Genomic DNA, 17,765 nt, shown 5'->3' on the forward strand with positions numbered 1-17,765 from the left:
GCAACACCTCCAGATCCTAATTGTCAGGGACAGGCCTTTCAAGATTCAAATATTGGGGCAAGTCATATAAAGGTCACAACATTACGGGATCCAAGTTCATTCTCAAGCATTCAAGGATTTGACACACATATGTCAAAACACCTATATGCATTTCCTTTAGTTCAAATCCCATATTTCTCAGTTTAGTGCATTGTTTCTCTTTTATTTGTTTTTCCTTTATTTCTAACTTTTTGCATTATTTTTAAATCACAAAAATAGAACTTTTTTTAACATTTTATTATTAATTAATGCATTTTTTAAAATACATTAAAATCATTAGTTTATGCATAAAATAATAAAAAATCACAAAATAAAAATATTTGGAAAGATTTTGTTCTTTTTATTTTAGAATAGTGATTTAATTTGTTTTTCATTAAAAACGTAATAAAAATGTTTGAAATATGAATTTTGTTCTTTTTCATTTTAGGATAATTTTTGTTAATTTTAGAAAAAATTAGCAAGATTGATCAAAATGAGCATAAATAAAAAATCAAATAAATTTGATTCATAGTGTTTTTATTATTAATTGTATTTAGGTTTAAGGCAATTTTAGAGTTAAACCTAATTCATAAACAATATAATTAAACCTAATTCATAAACAATATAAATAGGATATACATTTCTCATTTTTAGTGATTTTCCCCTTTTTATTTTTTTAATCTTTTTTAAAAACTAAAAATCAAAATTGAATTTTTTAACCATATTTTATTAGTTTTCATATTTCTTATTTAGGCATTTTTTAAATATTTTTTTTTCACTTTTTATTCAAAAAATAGTCAAAAATCATAAAATAAAAAATATTTGAAAAGATCTTGTTTCATTTTAGAATAGTAATTTAACTTCATTTGATTTTTATTTTAAGTACAAAAAAAATCCAAAAAGATTTTGAAAGATTTTTAATTATTGCATTTTTTCTATATTAGAAGATAATGATTAATAAAAAATAGTCATAAGTCAAAATAATATAAAGTTGTTTTTTTATTTTTTTATTTTTTTTATTTTATACTTTGATTTAATTTTATTCATTTTTAGCTAGCCTAATATTTGTATAAATAAGTCCCATTGCACTCTCTTTTTTTTTTTGCATTTTTTTTTGTTTTTTATTAAAAAATGATCAAAAAGTCAAATATTAACTTATTTTTTATTATTTAAATATTAATTTCGTTTTTATTTATAGGAATTTTTTATTTTTTATTTTTTTATATTTTAAATCTTTCATTTTATGCCTAAAAAACAAGAATCTTCCCAAAACCAATCTTTTTCATCACAAGATACAAAGTTCCAATAAAATCTCAGATTCACCAATCACATTTATTATCTTGACCTAATTTTCACCTATAAATAGCCTTACTTTCTACACCAATTTCATGATCCACAATTTACAAATCTTTATCCAAAGTTATTGTTCTCCACGCTGAAGAACATCACCAACTAAACCTTAAAACTTTATATAATTTTTTTTTTAAAAAAATATAATAATTTTATAATCAAATATAAAATCATTTTAAGTTGGTATTATAAATATAATTCCTTTTAAAAAAATCAATTATTGTTTGTATTCGATGTTTGATATTGTCTTGTGGTTTTCGATTATTGTTTGTATTTGATTTTTGTACATGTTTTCATTAAACTTTATATAAATTTTTTTTTAAAAAAATATAATAATTTTATAATCAAATATAAAATCATTTTAAGTTGGTATTATAAATATAATTCCTTTTAAAAAAATCAATTATTTTTAAATCAACATTTAATTCAATTTTTCTAAAACAATCTTTTAAATTAATTTTTTCTAACAAAGGCCAGAAAGTCAAATATTTTAAGTACATAATTTTTTTAACAAACATCATAAACCTTTTTAAAACTAATATCATAAATAATTTTTTTTAACAAACATCATAAACCTTTTTAAAACTAATATCATAAATATATTTTTTTACAAACATAATAAACCTTTTTTTAATATTGTAAATCATTTTAAACACTATTGCCATAAACTCTTTTTCACAGTTATTTCACCCAACATAACCTTTTATAAAAAAAATGAAATAACACAAAGTCATAACATGTTGAAATCTACTGAATCAAAACATAATAACATAAATCTAAACACTCCTTTTTTGCATTTATTTTATTTTTTATTTTTTAGTGAAAAAAGATCAAAATGTCAAATATTGACTTATTTTTTATTATTTAAATATTATTTTCATTTTTATTTATAAGAATTTTTAAATTTTTTTATTTTTTTTATATTTTAAATCTTTCATTTTATATGCAAAATAGCCTAAAAATTAAAAAAAAAATCAAGAATCTTTCCAAAACCAATCTTTTCATCCGATCAATCACAAGATAGAAAGTCCATTGATATTTTCTAATTTCTACAATCCTGGTCCCGAAGTTCTAATCAAATCTCATATTCAACAATCACATTTATTGTCTTGACCTAATCTTTACCTATAAAAAGTCTTACTTTCTACACCAATTTCATGATCCACTATTTACAAATCCTTATCCAAAGTTGATGTTCTTCACATTAAAGAACATCAACAACTAAATCCTATAACTCCAATAAGCATCCATTCTATCAAGGGCAAAGGGATAAAATCGGATCAAAAGGCAAGGATTGGAATTGGTGGCGTGAAGAAGGCGAAAAACTAAAAAAAATATTTTGCTCACCAGTGACAATCTCTTCCCTATAGGTTGGTTTTTGTTTTAACCTCTCAATAATAATTTATGCATGCTTATATGAATAAAATCGGATCAAAAGACAAGGATTGAAATTGGTGGCGTGAAGAAGGCGAAAAGCTCAAAAGAAATTATTTTGCTCACAAGTGACAATCTCTTCCCTATAGGTTGGTTTTTATTTTAACCTCTCAATAAAAATTTATGCAAACTTATATGGATTGAAATTGATACCGATTTGAGTTTGTTGATTGATGTTTGATGGGTTTTTGTTTATCGTTTGTATTTGATTTTTGTACATGTTTTCATAAAACTTTATATACAAAATTAAAAAAAAACTTAATAATTTTCTAATCAAATTTAAAATCATTTTAAATTGGTATTATAAATCTAATTCCTTTAAAGAAAACCAATTATTTTTAAATCAACTTTTAATTCAACTTTTTTAAAACAAATTTTTAAATAATTTTTTTTCTAACAAATGTCAGAAAGTCAATTATTTTAAGCAAATCTTTTTTTAACAAACATCATAAACCTTTTTACAACTAATATCATGAATAAATTTTTTAACAAACATCATAAACCTTTTTTTAATATTAAAAAAAACTGAAATAACACAAAGTCATAACAGGGTGAAATCTACTGAATCAACACACAATAACATAAATCTAAAAACAATATGAAACATAAAACAAAAAAATTCTTTTAGTTTCAATTAAATTATTTAGTTTTTAATATTTAGATTAGGTTAATTAATTAACAAAATTTAAAACTTTTTAGGTTGGCTTGATTTATTTAACTAGCCTTAAATTATGATTTCCCTTTTAGTCATTTAATCATTAATAATAAAAAATACTAAAAAAATCTGTCTTTAGATTATAAAAATATAAAAAATCCAAAACTATATATCTTTTCCCCTTTTAAACAAAGTAAAAACAAAATAAATATATAATTAAATAGAATTAAATTGGAATAATTAATATTTGTATAATAATTATTAATTAGAGTTATAACTTAAAATTAATTACATTAATTTATGGTTTAATATAATAATGTGATTAATATAAAAATAATTAGGTAATTATTTAGATAATATGTAATTATGGATTTAAATTGAGATTAGAGTTAATTTTATAATCAAGCATAATTGGATTAATAATCAGTTATAACAATTAATATTTCCCCTTAATAAAAATGATAACTATTAACAAAATAAAATATTAATTAATTAGATAATTAGGGTTAACCTTTGGAATAATTTTGGGATAGTGGGATCACTTATTGGGATAAGTCTAGGTTTTGATTATCTAATTAGGGTAATAGTTAAAGAATAAGGGATATAAAATATAATATTAACCTTTATAGTTAACTTGTTTTTATTTAACATAAAATAATTATACATGTGTTTATTTTCTAAATCAAACTAATTATTATATTTTTGCAAATTAACAAACAATTAAAATCAATTTCACATACCTAAACTTCAAGTCCTCTCCGCCCTTGTGTATTGATACATTTTCAAATCAAACATTTTTCTCCTTTATTTTTTTATTTATTTTAGTTAATTAATATATAGTTTTATTTAATTAACTATTAAGGTTGGTTTATTAAATTAGTTAACATTGGATTAGTGTAATTAAGTTAATAATTAGGTTTTTCAATATTTCAATATTTTACTTTTTTTTATAGTTTGATTTGTTTATTTTCTCTTATTCAAATAATCAAGGGAAACATATTTAATTGATTGGGGAGTAATATAATGAAAAATTATGGTTAATTGATTGGAACTTTTTTTGGATAATTATGGGATAAAAATTTGGAATAAAAAATAGGGAATAAACATATGGGATAAAATCTTAGGATTTTAAGGGATAAATCAAGGGATAGAAATCGGGATAAGGGATATGTCATATAAATATATAAAATTTATTTTCATAAATAAATTAAGTATTATATTTTTTTGTAATAAAAAATAGGGATAATCGTGAGATAAATCTCTAAGAAAATTTTAGGGTTTCAGGGATAAGGGATATAATACTTGAGTTTATTTAATTAACCTTTAAAAAAATTTATTAAGTAAATTAATATCATTACTAATTTATTTTCTTACATAAATTAATCAATAGGTGTCTGCAAATCAACCCAGGGATAAAATTAATTTAAACTCACCTCAAACTATAAGTCCTCTACCCAAATACATTGATGTATTTTTCCAAAATCAATTACTTCTCTGCCTCCGATGCGTGAGAACTTTTCAAGGGATAAAAACAAAAAAAAACATATTTTTTACAAGAACTATGGTGTTCTGATCCTTCAGACAACATGATGGTACGTAGACATAAAGTTGTAAGACTTTAGCTAGTACAATAATAAAAAAACTTTTTAGATTCTCTTTCCTTAAATAACCAATTTTATTTTAAATAATAAATAATTTTCAATAAATAAATAAATAAGCAATTAACAAATAATAAAGCAAACACTCTTAAGCATACAATAACCTTAGACTTATATGAGGATTCTATTTAGTACAATGGAGGTGAGAGGTGCCTAGTACCTTCCTCTCACTTAATCGACTCCCGAACCTAGTATCTCACCCATAACCATTATATTTTATCATTATTTCCTTGTTCTTTAGGAACAAATAAAGGATGATGACGACTCTGTAATTTTTCAGCCGCGACAACTGGCGACTCTGCTGGGGAGATCTACTTCCCTAAAGAGAGTTCATCATAACCCCTAGTTCTAGGGTTTTGCTTGTTTCTTCGTTTGCTTTTTATTTATTTCTTACTTTTTATTTATTGTTTTTCTTTTTATTTATTCGATTCATATTTTATTATTTCTATTATTTCATTATTATTACATATGACATTTGGTTAGGATTTACATGTGGGAAGCTAAAACCCATACTTGAGGAAAAAGTAATAAGTTTAAATAAGGGGTCATCTTATCTTGGCCACTGGGGTTCCCATCCTGTGGGATCTTTGATGATGATTCCGCCTAGAGTAGATCAATTCAAAGGGTTTATCATAAGAAGGTTGACACTTCTTCATGATGAAAGCTTGAATTTGGTCCATGACTCTAGGTACCTCTTCTAGAACCTCTTTAACTCAGAGTGACCTTATGTTAACAACCTACAAGAACCGTTACTAAGGTCCCGCCTAGATGAGACTTATCCCGAAGAATTACCGTAAGAAGGCTTGCTCATTCTTATGGTAAAACAAGAGTATATTCCACGACTCTAGTGTTATCATCCAAAATTTTATATCCTACAAGTGAGGGGATTGGGTAGTCTTAACCTAAAGCTGGCCTATCACAAGAAGCCTACCCTTAACTAGGTCATGCTTGCATATCACCCTATCCCTAAAACCGTTTGGATTTCCCATGTCGATCATTATCCCTATCTATAAGGAGCCTTCTTAAACAAGGTTTCATTTGCTCAAATGAGTGTTATATCAAAAGATTACTTGCGAATGATAAAAAGGAAAAAGAGGTTTAATAATGAATATGCTTTCCAAGGGTTCGAACCCTCGTGCCTACGTATCCTCGTAGTGAAATATGGAAATCAGAGCTCCGTAGTTCGTGGAACTAAAGATGTAAAAAAGGAAAGAGTTGATTAGGTTGTCAAAAGGCGAAGAAAGTTACTTGAATAGAAATAGTGTGGCATTAACCAATGGATGGTAATTAGCCAAAGAGAGTCAAAGAATGTGGCATTGACCAATAGATGGTGATTATCCAAAAAATAATAAAGGAGTGTGTTTTCCTAAGCACGAGAGGACTGACAAGGCAAACATGAAATAGATAAAGGGTATTCCAATTAAAGAGTGTGACGTTAACCAATGGATGATATGGCCAATACAAGGATTGTAGCATTTGTCAGAGTCTGTAACTTTACAGGGAAATATAAAAGGTTATTAGAGTCCTTAATTATTTAAGGCAAGAATGAATGATTTCCAGAGTCTGTAACTCTACAAGGGAGGATGAAAGATTGCCAGAGTCCATAAATCTACAAGGAAAAAAAGAAGTTGTCAGAGTCTGTAACTCTACATGGCAAGATGATAAGTTGCCAAAGTTTGTAACTCTACAAGGCAAAAAAAAGGGGTTGTTAGAGTCTGTAACTCTATAAGGCAGAAAGCAAGGTTTCCAGAGTCTATAACTCTATGAGGCAAGAAGAAGCTGCCAAAATCTGTAATTCTATAGGGCAAGATAATAAGTTGCCAAAGTCTGTAACTATACAAGGCAAAAAGAGGGGTTGCTAGAGTCTATAACTCTATAAGACAGAAAGTAAGGTTGCTAGAGTATGTAACTCTATAAGGAAAGAAGAAGCTGCCAGAGTCTGTAACTCTACACGACAAGATGATAAGTTACCAGAGCCTGTAACTTTAAAAGAAAAAAAGGGTTGTGAGAGTTTGTAAATTTATAAGTCAGAAATAAAGGTTTCCAAAGTCTGTACCTCTATAAGGAAATAAGAATCTTTCAGAGTCTATAACTCTACAGAGCAAGATGATAAGTTATCAGAGTCTATAACTCTACAAGGCAAAAATAGGGGTTGCCATAGTCTGTAACTCTATAAGGCAGAAAACAAGGTTGCCAGAGACTGTAACTCTATAAGACAAGAAAAAGTTGCTAGAGTTTGTAACTCTACAAGGCAAGATGGTAAGTTGCCATAGTCTGTAGCTCTATAAGGCAAAAAAGGGGTTGCTAGAGTCTATAACTCTATAAGACAGAAATCAAGATTTCTAGAGTCTATAACTCTATAAGGCAAGAAGAAGCTGCAAGAGTCTGTAATTCTATAGTGCAGAAAGACAGGTTGCCAACGTCTATAACTCTATAAGGCAGAGAAGTTTATCAGAGCATGAGGCTCTATAGGGCAACATATGAAGTTTTCCAAAGCATGAGGCTCCACAGGGAAATGCATGAAGATATTGATTCAAATATGGGTGCTTGACCATGAGGTGATTAACCCAAATTATGTGTTGATATCAGAGAGGATTGTTGTGTTTGATCAAAAGAGAAGGTGCGTTATTGATGTAGATTGTTGAAACAGACTTGTCAATTGTTTGATTTGAATTACACTAAAGTATATGAAAAAAGGTGAATACTTTGAGTAACTAGGGCTTACGTCTCGTACTAAAAGGTACTCTAGACAAGGATAGGAATGAGCCCTCTCATCATTCTTCGTTGCTTAAGGCTCGTGGCGTGTAATTCTCATCATGATTGACAAGTGTTAAATAAGATTATGTTTGTTGATCCTAATAATGTAATGTTTCTTGTGAAAAAGGAGACTTGGAAATTATTCAAATCGAATTGCACTAAAGTCTATGAGTAGAGGTGAATACTCTGAGAAATTGGGTCATTCATCCCATAACCAAAGATATTCATAATGAGGATATGAATTCTCCCTCTCACCCATTGTCTACTACTTAAGGCTAGTGATACACAATTTGAATCGTAACTAACAAGTGTTGATGAGGGACCTTTTTTGTGCTTGAATAGTAATTTGGCCTCCAGTCTGTGTGCAATGTTGTGTCTGACTTGTGTGGACTTGAGTGAAGTCTTGAGTTGTTTGTCTTGAAAGACCCATTGCAGCTCCAATACAAGGGACTAGTCTTATCAAGTGATCAAGAGACTTTTGATCACTTGAATAGACTAAGGGAATAGGCATAATCAAAGGATTTAGTTTATCAAAAAGGACTTTGATAAACTTGGTCTATCAAGGATGAAATTTCATTTGCAGATCATACACAAGGATTATGACCTAAACTCTAAGGAAAATCAATATCATGATCCTAATTCTGAAAATAAAACCTAGACTCATGGCATGCTATGTCAAAATCAAATCTACAATTCAGAAATTAATTCTTACTAAAGCATTATTTTGACTATTTCCAAACGTATGAATTACATGGAAAAAAAACAAATAGAATATAAAAATCACATTTTTATTTTCTAAGTATTTCATATTAAAATGTGCATAAAAAAAGAAAGGAAATAAAACAATTAAAGAAAATAAAACAAAACAAAGAGGGATAAGGGGTGTGCCTGGCCAGGGAGGTGGAGGAGGCAATGGGGCGTAGGCCCATCAGAGCTAGCAGGCCCAATATGGCCTTAGTTTCACTTCTGCAATCAGAATGGGGGTTTGTGATGGAAAATGGGGGTGCATGACGTAATTGATTGGGCCAAAGGCCCAACATGCCCATGCCAAGAGGAATATGGTTCAGAATATTAGTTCATTCCAACTCATGTGTTCAAACATCTAACTTTCTCTCTTAAACAATACCTCATATGAAACCCTACTTTACCACATCGGAAATTGCCTCCGACGGCGAAGGAGGTCCAAACAATAACATCAACACCCTAAGATTGAAGGTTGTGATTGCATTTATAGGAATCTTAGAGTTAACAGAATGTTGTTCTATTAGATTTCATAGAGCAAGTTAGTTAGATTGATGCTCTATTAATTAACTATGTTAGATGAGAAAAGTTAGAGTCAGTTCAGTTTTCTATTAAAGTTAGTTTGTTATAATTCAGTTAGGGTTGTGAAAATAGTTGGTTATGCTTGGATTCAGTTAGAGTTAATTGAGAGCTGAAATTATGTTAAAGTGTTAAAGCAATGTTAGTGTTTGGAATGGCTCTGTTAGTTTAAAACCAATATGTTAGTTAAAATGAATGTTAGTGTTAAATGTTGAACTCAGTGTGTAACTATGAATGATTAAGTTAATTTGGAATCTATTAATGACTAGTTTTACTTGAATTTTCTGTTAGAAGTTAGCCATGGAGTTAGTTATAGTCAGATTTTTAGTTAATGAATTTGAAGTGAATTAGAACTTTGTTATGTTGAGGTTAATTACAGGTTGAATGTAGTTAATTAGTTTGAATTGAAATTAATTTTGTTAATTATGCATTGTGTTGAATTTGGATGAGTTAGTTTAGTTGCATTATAATAAATAGTTTGAATGGTTAGTGAATTAGAGTGGTTGTTAGTGATTGAGTTTTATTGTGTTAATTGAACTTGAAGGTTAGTTAGTGGCAGTTTGCTAGTTATGCTGAATTGTTATAGTGTAATGTAATGAGTATGTTAATGTTAGTTATGTTATTGGTTAATGTTAAGAGTCCCACATCGGATAATATATGGTCTGAACATATGTTTATAAGTGGGGACAGTCCTCACTCTATCAACCGGTTTTGTAGGATTGAGTTAGGTCAAACCACACATTCTTAACATGGTATCAGAGCCTTGTCTAAGATCCGGTGGGCCACCTACTATGATTTTCGCTATCGGGCCACCACCATTTATTTCCATGCTCCAGATGTCCAATCCCGGGCGTGAGGGGGTGCGTTAAGAGTCCCACATCGGACAATATATGGTCTGAACATGTGTTTATAAATGGAGGCAGTCTCCACTCTACCAACCGGTTTTGTAGGGTTGAGTTAGGCCAAATCACATATTCTTAACAGTTAAAAATTGTTGTGAACTGATATAGTCTAATTTCTGTTAGATTATGGATCAGCTGTGTTAATTTCTATTTGCATTGATGTTGATATGGAACTAAATTGGCCATTAGTCTGTTTGATGGGTTATGAAATGCAATGTAAGGTATTTGGTTAAGGCTTGGTTTTGAAAATTGATTGGATTGCTTTGAATGAATGAGCATAAGTTTATGATGTGATTTATGGCTAATGCTTTGTTTATGTTCTTGTAGGCAAGAGTTTTGTTTATGTTCTTGTAGGCAAGAGTGGGCATGGATTGAAGGCTTGGACCTTTTGGCAAGAAAAAGCAAGAGTTATAAAGAACAAGGCTATGGATAGTTTGGGAATGAAGAAAATGTTATAACTAGGATTAAGACTAGTAGAGTTGACTTTTGTCAACCGGTAGACAAAAAGTCAATGGTTGACCAAAGTCAACTGTAGATCAAAGTTGTGATTTTTTATAGGTTCTGGGCTTTTGTATTTGTAATGAACTTTAAAAATTTGTAATGCAAATGGGTTCTTTAATTGAATGAATTGTGTAGCTTATGCATTTTTCCCTTCACTTCCGTAATTTCAACTTTTGCATTCTGGCTCCAAATGGACTAATATAATGAACAAACAAATAAAGAGAGTAATTAGTCAAATGCAATATTCCATGGTTGACCAATATGAACTTGCAATCCAAAACCAAATCCTAATGCCATAATGCAAACAAAAACTAGGGTTCGATGAGATTCATCCCATGAGATAAGCCTCCCACATTAAATGTACCACCAAGATTTCATAGGTTTTCCTCTTAGGGAAACCCTAGCTCCAAGTGAGTCATAAATATCAAGAGCCTTTGAATTAACACTCTTTAATGCAAATGGTAAAATAAATGTATTATGATGCTAATGAATATGCAAATGAAACACAAACCAAAAGCTAGGTGAAAATGAAAAGGGGAGGAAAATTTTGGGGGTATGACACCTGCAAAGGAATAACAGTGATAAAATTAGAATCACAAAGATCATAAGGATTTTCGAGAATCCACATAAGGAAACCAATCATAAAGGTCACTTAACTAACACGAATTATGAGGAAGCCTCTAAATCCACTGAAATTTTGGATAAAATAAACAACATCAACACTCATATCATCGCTCAAGGCAATCATCACAAAAAAAAAGCAAGACGAATAGCAACACGCAAAGGGATAAAATGCAAAAAAAACTACATTTTCAACATAATTCTTACAGGATCTGGATCGAAATCAACTACTAGTGAGATTAGAAGAGAGACAGAGTTTAGAGCGCCAAAGGAGATAACAATATCTCTGATAAACCCTACCATAAACATCGAAAATCATATTGAAGGTCAAAACAAGTCCAAAAGCAAAGATAAGACTAATAAATTGAACATTCATAAATAGAATAATCATGAAAACCCTTAACATTACCAAAGACGGATGCTCGGTAGATCATATGCGAGCTTAGTGGCAGATGGAATATGGGGACTAGATGCGATTATCATGAAGGATGAAAAGAATCATTGACTCGGTAAATAACAGAAGAAGAGGTTCGATAAAACCTATTGAAGTTGAAGTTATGGTGTTGCTTATGGCGATGGAACACTACCAAAAATAACTATTAGCCACGTGAAATTCATGCCACAAACCCAAATATCATGTCACAAAAGGAAATTAGCGACGTGACTGAAACACATTGCAGAAGCACTCGTGGCAACTGGTTGCCACATGAAAAACACGCCACTAAGTTGTGGCATGATATTCACGTCGCTAGCCACAAAATAGATTGCACCACATTGCCATTTGAAAAACATGCAACTAAGTTGTGGCATGACATTCACGTTTTAATACCCCGGGTTTTCTTAAATACTAAAATCTATATCAGTTGAGATCAACTGAGTTCCTATGTGCTCTGAAAGTTATTGGTTAGAATAAATAGAGTAACTAGTGAGCTCATATTAACTTAATTAATATTATTTGAGACTGGCCTTTTATTAATTGGTACAAAAAGAGACATTTTGATAACATTAATAATAGGTCAATTACTCTTATAGAACAAATAATAAGGTGTAGTACCATTTGGGATATTTGTTACTACCATTATTACTTGTTACCCACTCAATCATAGTAAACCATTTACACCACGTGTTTTCTACCATTGACCAATATCCACCACATGTTGCTTGCACCTACTTGCCAATAAAATCACTTGTTGTGATATTATTTCTCTATTCATTAACTTCCAAACTTATCAAAAAAAGGAAAAAAAGAAGAAAGGAAGCATAGATAGAAAGAAGAGAAAAGTTTGTGAAAGGAAGAATAAAAGAAGAAAGTTGGAGGAACTTAGAAGCTTTGAGTCATCATGATCATCTCATCTCAACATATTCCAACAACTTCTTCATCTCATTAGCAAGGTGGGTTCTAGTTAGAAACTTGTTCTTTTAGGAATTAGGGTTTGTTGAATCATAGGATAGTTAAAGAAATCCATGATAGTATGATAAATGTTTTCTCTTGATCATGAAAATTACCACAAACATTGATTCTTACATGTTCTTTATGTGTTGTTGTGTCATGTGATTAAATGTTGTTGATTGTTGTTAGAATGATGGATGTTTGTCTACTATACCATGAAAATATTGTGTCTTATGATTGCTTATTGTTATGGATGTTTGGGTATGGCTAAGAATGGATAAAAACATGTTTCAGCAGGTATTTTTGACATAACTCACTGTGACAATCGATTGTCAATGTCTTACAATCGACTGCACCTTCACAAATTACTGAAAAACTAGAAAATCAGACAGTGCAATCGATTGCACTGATATAACAATCGATTATTTCCCCCCAAAACAGAAACAAAGGATTCTGGACATTGATGCAATCGATTGTGGTCCTTATACAATCGATTATATCCCTTAGTTTTTGCAAAAATCATGTTTTCTATGTGTCCTAAGCTATCTTAAGGGTCATATAACTTGTTCTATGATATGCGGGCATAAAATTATCATTGAATCAACTATATTTATAATATGATAAAATGATGAATATATTATGACTTAATTGATGTGTGAATGTGATAATATTATTGGAAATTCATAAGCATTGGTGAGGAAACCCTAGTAGTAAACTAATTGAATGAATTAGAAATATAATTAGGGTATGATGTATGACTTAGATGACAATGCGTGTGCAAATAATACCTAGGTGTGTGCCATGGACAAGTAGTTTCTTAGCTAAGGATATTAGACATTGTATGAACATGTGTTATTGTTGAGAATGTTAAGGTAAACGTGACCGCCTTGTGGTTGTCAAATACAATCATGTTATGTTTTATCTAGTCACATAGTCGGAAACAACCCCTTGATTGTGTCGTCCCAAGTTGAGATGCTTATATAGAGTATGAATTGGGATGTACGCACCGATACTTGAATGACCTGGGTTTGAATCCAAAAAGCGATGGATCTCATGGTGGGTGGAAATCCCATATGGGTAAAAGGCTTGAAATGGGTTTAGAGTCCTATAGGAAGTGACGATTCTTAAGGTAGATGTTATCCCTTAGAATCTGAGATCCATGTGTATGTCAAAGTATGTGATAGGATCCGTGACCCGTGTCGATAACCCTTGATGTAGGGCTTACCGGGAAAGATACCTATGAGATATGAATTCGTGACCCGAGTTGATAACCCTTGATGTAGGGCTTGCCGGGGAAAGATTCCTATGATACAAGGATCCGTGACCTGTGTAGATAACCCTAGACATAGGGCTTGCCGGGGAAAGATACCTTTATATGGTTTCTGATTAGTGATTGTTTGAGTTGATCAACTCAAGAGACATGTTTCCATACATTGCAAATTGTGCATACTCAAGTTTTTCCCCTTTGTGACTTGAGTTAGGTTTTGATTAGAACCTTGTAAAGCCGAGTGGACCCATAAGGACAAGATAGATTAATGTCATTGCTTGTTTGATATTTTGGATGAATTTCCACTGTGCTTATGTCTATTTTGAGACCATTCTCTAAGATCTAGTTCCTAGTTTTACTTTGGGCACCATTGTATATATAGTGCCATGTTCGTATTTCATTTTGGGCATGTAATATGTATAATGTTTCCACTAGGCACTTATTTACTTTAGTACCAACATTACAACTATGTATAATATGTATTTTTAGAAATGTATTATATATGGGTTTTATAATTGGTATATGAGCAGGTTGAATCCTCGACCTAGCCATGAAATATTATGAGTATTTCTTTCTGCCTCATGTGTGTGTTGTCATCATTATTCTTGATGTCATATTCATAGTATTGAGTCTGATCAACTTAGTCCTATTTGTATGATGTTCGAAATCATGGTTGGAAGACTTATAGGTCCGCGCAGGCCCATAACTCATAATTCAAATCAAAACCAGTTGTTGGCAATGATGATGTTAAGCGGGGCTCAATTTGTGCAACAAATGCAACAACAACATAACCAATCATGTTGTAGAGGATGTAACGGTGGTATGGTGGTATTCAACCTCCAGTGGTTCCACAAGAAGCTACGCATGGTAGTTTCTAGGATTTCTTTCGCATGAACTCCCTGAGTTCATGGTGGATTAAATCTCGTGAAATCTTATGGGCGGATGCCCAACATAAGAAGAAAGTTCACTACTTATGCAGAGTTGCAAAGGCAATGTAATATGATTGAGAATAGTTTGAAAAAAGTTCAGGAAGAAAGGGATCAATATATAGTTGGTTAGAAGGACCAGGGAAGACCAATTCATTGGTTTAGGCCTAGACCTCAACTTTTGAAAGGGAAGCAAATGCAGAATGTAATACCTACTCCGCCTCTGGTTTGCCGTATGTGTAATAAGCATCATTTTGGAATGTGTAACATTGGAGGATCTAGATGTTATCAGTGCCAGGGAGAAGGTCATATAGCTAAGGATTATCCTCAGAATAAGAATCAGATGCAAGGAAAGAATACTGGTCGAGTTTATACTTTAGATACAAAGAAGGCTAAGGGTAATAATACTTTAATTGCTGGTACGTGTCACGTAAATGGCCATCCTTGTTTTGTATTGTTTTCTTGTGGAGCGTCTTGGATTAAAAGTATTTCCCTTGTCTCTGTAGGAGAATTACCATCCAAGGCGCAGCGGAATTTAAAAGTTTCTCCATTTAGTGATCCTTAAGAATGGGCATGATCAGTGATAGAATCGTTACCTCTTGTGGCGATTCAAACCTTTGGTGCAGATCTCTGATAGTGATCAAAACCTTTGATACAGATCCACGGGGCGATCACGAACGTTGAACGATGACAACGTCTCTACTCAGTCCACACGAACGAATTCCTTCAATCGCAGTGCTAGCTGTTATGAATGAAGGCTTTGAGTGAGAGAGAGATACGAAATTTCAACTCTTCAGTTGTGTTTTCTGTCTCAGTGAGTTACAATGCTTCTACCCAAGGGGTTCTATTTATAGAATCACTTGTGTGGGCTTCAAGCCAAAAAGCCCACTTAAGTGCATTTTGGCCCATATCTCATAATATGCCAAAATCACTTAAGTATTTGGTACCTTACCATATTTCGTGTTCTGCTTAAGTACACCGTACCTTACGATGTTCCTTAATTATTCTATCTCTCATCAATCTGTCCTTTGTGTGTGACCCTATAGGTTTTCGCGACGTTGACAATTATATTAAATCACGCATTTAACATAATAAACAGTGAGCGGTATCTAGCAACACATCACTGCTACCCAAGTCACGAAAATGTCATGTGATCTGACAAAACCTCCTGTGATAATAATTATGTGTATAATTACCCCTTTGCCCTTATGTCTATATTGAACACAAGGTATAGACCGTGTCACCCTTGTCCAGTTCAATATTGGGCCCATAGACATTTATCCTGTTACGCAGGATGGGCAAATTCCATCTAGGACACTCATGTCCCTCAGCATGCTTTGTGGAGTACCCATCAACTGTCTTTATGGTTATCCAGTTACGGACAACGTTGGATCAGCAACAAAGCACTCGACTCTACATCTAGGATCCATAGTGGTTTTAGGTCGAAGAGTGGTATACACTATTATCACCATGAGAATAACTTATGACACTTTGCATAACTTTCTATATAGTATTCTCATAGTGGGTCAATCCGGTATAAATATTACTCCTAATATTCATACCTATGTTTAAGACTTGATAACTCTTTATCCATGATCCATGAGATGTGGTCATCAGTCTACAAACATAATAGTCTTAATGCTTTAATGTTATCCCACTTCACACTAAAGCTCGACTACGGATACTTTAAGAATAGTGTCCTTATGTTTAATGTGTTCTCATGATTAAGTCACACTTAATACATTAAACGGACTATCTATTCCAGGGACTTTATTAATCAACCATAATAAAGAAAATGCCTTTTATTATTAATAAATAATTCGATACAAGTACCAAAAGTATTGGCCTCTAGGGCTTACACCAACAGTCTCCTCCTATGATGGTGACTACTACCATGGATGATGTGGTAAAGACATTGCTAATTTGTGAAAATTGTTCACTATCGGTGAATGGTAGAGTTTTCCAAATTGATCTTATATGTTTACCACTTAAGAAGGTTGATGTAGTCTTAGGCATGAATTGACTTTCTGCCAACTTGGTGTTTATTGGGTGTGAAGAGAAGCTAATCAGAATTCTATCTAGTGAAGCTACTCCAAAGGATGTACTAACTATTATTTTGGAAGGTACAATTGCCATGGTTAATTTCTTGTTTGAGAAGGAAAAATATTTTATCTTGGTTCTCACTAAGGAATCAAGTGACAATCTGAAGGTTGCGCAAATTCATTTAGTTTGTGAATTTACAGAAGTTTTCCCCGAGGATGTCACTTCTCTCCCTCCCGAAAGGGAAATGGAATTCTCTATTTATTTGGTACCTAGAACGACCCAATATTCGTTTCTCCGTATCGTATGACACCACTCGAGCTGAGAGAGTTGAAGAATCAATTGGGAGAGTTATTAACCAAGCATTTCATTCGACCTAGTATTTCACCATGGGGAGCTCTGGTATTACTAGTAAAGAAGAAGGATGGTGGTAAGCGTTTATGTATTGATTATCGTCAGTTGAATAAAGTCACCATTAAGAACAAGTATCCCCTACCTAGGATGGATGATTTATTGGATCAATTGAAAGGAGCATGTGTGTTATCTAAGATTTATTTACGACCGGGTTATCATCAAATCCGAGTTAAGAGTTCTGACATGCCAAATACCATATTTAGAACCCGATATGGCCATTATGAGTTTCTTGTAATGCCTTTTGGTGTGACGAATGCTCCTACTGTTTTCATGCATTATATGAATCAGATATTTCAACCTTACTTGGACCAATTTGTGGTGATATTTATTGATGACATTCTTATTTATTCTCGTACCCCATAAGAGCATGAAGAACATCTAAATATTGTTCTGTCATTACTGCAAGAGAAACAACTTTTTTCCAAATTAAGTAAGTGTGAATTTTGGATGACCGAAGTTAAGTTTCTTGGATATGTCATATCACAAGGAGGAAGAGCAGTGGATCCATCTAA

At 31.6% G+C, this 17,765-nt stretch overlaps 1 long non-coding RNA gene across 1 annotated transcript; it reads left to right on the forward strand.

The window, feature by feature from the left end:
• Positions 1 to 2,551: 2,551 nt before the first annotated feature.
• Positions 2,552 to 10,750, forward strand: LOC127115866 (uncharacterized). The gene is made up of 2 exons (XR_007800904.1): positions 2,552 to 2,891; positions 10,422 to 10,750. It is a non-coding gene; the product is annotated as an uncharacterized LOC127115866 (long non-coding RNA).
• The last annotated feature ends 7,015 nt before the right edge of the window (positions 10,751 to 17,765 follow it).

Source organism: Lathyrus oleraceus, chromosome 1 (assembly GCF_024323335.1).
Source record: "Lathyrus oleraceus cultivar Zhongwan6 chromosome 1, CAAS_Psat_ZW6_1.0, whole genome shotgun sequence".
NCBI lineage: Eukaryota > Viridiplantae > Streptophyta > Magnoliopsida > Fabales > Fabaceae > Lathyrus > Lathyrus oleraceus.